Here is a 4,506-nt window from a genome sequence, read left to right as displayed (position 1 = left end):
ATCATGTTGTATACTCTAAATATATTACAATTTATATGCCAATTATACCTTAATTAAGCTGCCAAAGAAAAACAGCATTTCTCTATTTACCAATCATTAGTGACCTATTTTACATTACAAAAACTTATCCTAGAAGCACAAACTTCAACTGCATTAATAAAACATATTATATTTAGATTATCAAAGGGATATTTTTCCTTTTTTAAATGAACACTTGGATACTAATATTCACAAAAAAATTGTTTAAATTTTTTTCACAAACTAATAGAGAATATACTAAAATATTTAAGACACAACTAGTGTAAATATTGAGAGACACAAAATGAAACTTCTAGATTCTTGATCGTAATATTATTTTTCTGTCTTCATTGGCCTTGCTTACAATGCTTTCTTTGCCTTTGCTAGGCTAACAATTTCTTACTTATTTTATAAGAATCTTCTTCTCATTAAGAATTGCCTCCTTATAAAGAATCTTTTCCGTGAAGCTTACTTTGACTATCCACAGAAAGATTATTCACATCTTTGACCAACCATTGTACTTTGTCTAGATCATTTTGGATATGTGTTTAAATGTGAATGGTTTGATAAATCAAATGCATTATTTTAGTTATCAAAATTAGAGCTTTCCTGGTGTGTATTAAGTGTTACATACACATATGATGATTAAAACAAGGAAGTACTCACCTCTGTCTAGGAGATGTAGGGATGGTTTAAAATAAAAAGTGAGTAATTATTCTGGTTCCTGCAGAATGAATTCAGGGACTGAGAAACATACAGGAGATTATTATAGGCAGTGGGGATAGTTAACCAAAAGCCACAATGACATTAATTATGGTCATATCAGTTGTAGCACAGTTAAGATGCAGGAAGCAAAACAGAAACAATGAAATGTACAATGATAATGGCTACAACTGTATGGCCACAGCAAAGTATTTTCTCATCTGCACGGTCCTATGGTGGAATCTGTGGCATTGTTACTAAAAGTCCAGTCCTGAATTTATTTCAATTCTACATTTTCATAAAAATTCTTTGAGAGAGACAGACTTATTTTAATAAGCCAAATAATGACCCAGAGCACAGTTCTGTTACTCTCAACTAAGAGGCTTGAATAACACGTAAGAGTAGACATTTTTATGGGTGGTATAGTTGTTTTAAAAATGGAAAAGTATTTTATAGACATTGATTCATTGCATTTATATAATGAAACATACCATCCATTTCTTAGTTTCCATAATGTATAAAATTTAAGAGAACATGAATTAACTGAATAGCTTACAAATGGTAGTCATTTCAGCATAATCTCTTTAATTAATTTTTATGGAAAATGTGAAAACCGAGGATCAATTCACTATTTTCAACTGTCTTCCTATAACTGTAATGAGAAAAAAATGGGGTGCCTATGATTATAAGACATGCAGCAGCACAAAGAACACAATACTTTGTCTACTTGAAATATCCCTTCTGTCTTTATTTACCAAAACTATCTCAGTCCCCTTCTTAAAATAATAATAATAATAATAATAATAATAATAATAATAATGATGATGTTTATTTTTGAGAGAGAGAGAGACACAGAGCATGAGCGGGGAGGGGCAGAGAGTCAGAGGCACAGATTCAAAGCAGGCTCCAGGCTCTGAGCTGTCAGCACAGAGTCCCTCATGTGGCTCAAACTCATGAGTTGTGAGATCACAGACTCACAGGTTAACAGACTGAGCCACCCAGGCACCCTCTCAGTCACCTTTCTAAATGTACTTCAGATACCAGTTCTGTGATACCTTTTTAAGATCCATGGAAGGAGAGTTAAAAAATATCCCTCTTGTGTCTTTAATATTCTATACATACTATACTAAAAACTACTTGCCTTGGCAATTGTTAATTTATAGAACCTACTAAGCTATTAACTTGTAAATATTATGAATTATTCATCTGTATGTTTTGAGTACTTCACAGAGCTCCTGAAACACTAGACCAGCTCAATATATTTTAAGTAAATTGAGTGAATGAATGAATGGAATCAATATTTTCAAAGCAATAATGAAAAACACAGGAAACCAACTTCATATCAGCATACAAGTTAAACTGAAATAAAAAAAACAAATATCACATGACTGTGTTTTGCATGTACTCAAATATATTGATGGCAAAACTAGGGTAGTTCAGAAAAAGAAAAGTTCTGCAACACAGAGCATACTAACACTTTCAAATAAGACATACAGGGGAAATTGCCAAAGGGATGAAGATGTGAGAGAAAAGAAATGAGAGCAAAGTGTGCATAAGAGCTCCAAACCAACCTGTCCTACGCTCTTCCAGTAATGGCCTTGGGGAGAGACTTGTACAGTTAGAGAACTAGAAGCATCAAATGTCACTATTTCAATCTTTTCTTGCAAAGATGAAGAGTCAGAGGCCAGGGAGTTTAACTGACTTATCCATATTATTGAAAGGTGGAGAAACCAAGCAGGGAAGCCTAGCTAGAAACGGAATAACCAGAGTTAGGTTTTCATCCCCAAGTAACAAAAAACAAACAAGACCCCAAACAAAACAAAAAACCCAAAACAAACAGACACACAGAAAAACCTTTTGAAGCTATCTTCTACAACTTTGCTTTTGTTTTCATTGGTTTTGTTGTTGTAGTTGTTGTTGTTGTTATTGTTGTTGTTTTGGGGCCCAGCTACTCTGCAACTCAAAGGGGCAAGATTGCTGTGGGAAGTGCAGAGTTAGTAAAAGAACTCAGATTTACTGATTTACTGTATTTCCAGTCGACTCTTAGTAGAGTAGGTACTTTATGAGCTTTAAAGTGATAACAATGTGTGTTAGATTCCTGCCATCACTACCTACTATTGTGGACATGCACAATTGCTGCCTAAAGGTCAATCCTAAAATCTGTAAGATGGGATTAATTAAGAATGTCTAGCTCATACTGTTGTCCTCAAGAGTTACATAAGAAAATATAGGGCAAGTGGATAAACCGCACCCTAGCAGGTACAGTGATGCCATGACTCATGAAGGTGGCTCTATAGATACCACATCAGACTCTATAGCCTCTCTGTGTATGGTCAAAGATTCATTAACAAGGACATCACAACTGTGCTGCCTATAACAGTCTAAGAATAGAACTAGCATGTGATCCAGCAATTCCATTTCCACGGACATATCCAAAGGAAATGAACATTTTCTTGAAGAGATATCTGTACTCTCATGTTCACTGCAGCGTAACTCACCATAGTTAAGGTATGGGAAACAATGTAAGTAGCTGTCAACAGATGAATAGGTCAAGAAACTATAGCATTAAAAAATAACTATGTGATATGACCGAGATGTTAGGTAAGATTACAGTGGTAATCATATTGCAACATATAAATGTATGAAATCAACACTTTGTACATCTTAAATTTATATGTTCTATGTCAAATATACCTTAAAAGAAGAAAAAAGAGAAGAAAAGAGGAAGTAAATAAATAAATACAGACAGGATAATATTATTCAGCCTTAACAAAAAGGAAATCCTTTCATCGGCAACAATCGAGATGGATCTGGAGGTTATTATACTAAGTGAAATAAAGCAGACAGTGAAAGAAAAATACTGCATAGTATCACTAACACATGAATTTAAAAAAAAAAGGAAGAAAGAAAAAAGAAAAAAAGATCCAAATCATAGAAACAGAGAATAGAAAAGCAGTTGCCAGGGATAAGGAGGAGGAAATAAGGAGAGATTGATAGAAGGATTTAAAAATAACAAAAAGAATATTGGGAATCTATTAGTGGTTACACTCTCAAGTCCCAATGGCAAATATACTTCATGTTGATATTTAATTAACAAAGAAGTCAATAGCTACATTCTGAATTTAGAAATAATAATAATAAAGCTTATTGGTAGGTTATGTTTTCTTTTGATTATAAGTAGATACATGAGCTGGGAGCAAAGACGACAATCATATTGTCTTGCCCACCATATTCAAGAGTACCACATTTTTAGCACGCAAATCCTTTTTCAATCTGATCCCATCGTGCTATTTCAGCCCTTTTCCCATTTTTTCCCCAACAAGGACTTCACACTGGTGATAATTACTAATATGGAAGGTTTCTGAAATCGCTAAACCAAATTTTCTGCCATAATAAATCCTGCTCTCTCCTTTCTTTCCAACTGTCTTTTAGCCATTGCCACTAGATGGATACTTTCAAAGAATGTTTTTTTACAGGAGCATTCTTCATGAATCTTGTTGCATTCTTTTGCATACCTGCCCCTATCAGGTTTGTAACCACACTCACTTCAACTTTCATGTCCTACAAAGCCTCAATAATCTTCAAAAAACAATATTGAAAAACAAAAAAACAAAAAACAAACAAACAAACAAACAAAAACAGATCTCCCGTGGGCCCAGGATAGGCTTTCCAGGCAGTACTTGCTCAGAAGAGAAATTCTTTGTGCAAATTTGTAAAAGATTACATTCTCCAGGCCAACATCTCCAGGAGAACATAATGTGGGCTGGACTGAAATTCTCTCTTGCT

This window comes from Panthera onca, chromosome A1, assembly GCF_046562875.1.
Source record: "Panthera onca isolate mPanOnc1 chromosome A1, mPanOnc1 haplotype 2, whole genome shotgun sequence".
Taxonomy (NCBI): Eukaryota; Metazoa; Chordata; class Mammalia; order Carnivora; family Felidae; genus Panthera; species Panthera onca.
Note: the sequence above shows the minus strand (reverse complement) of the source record.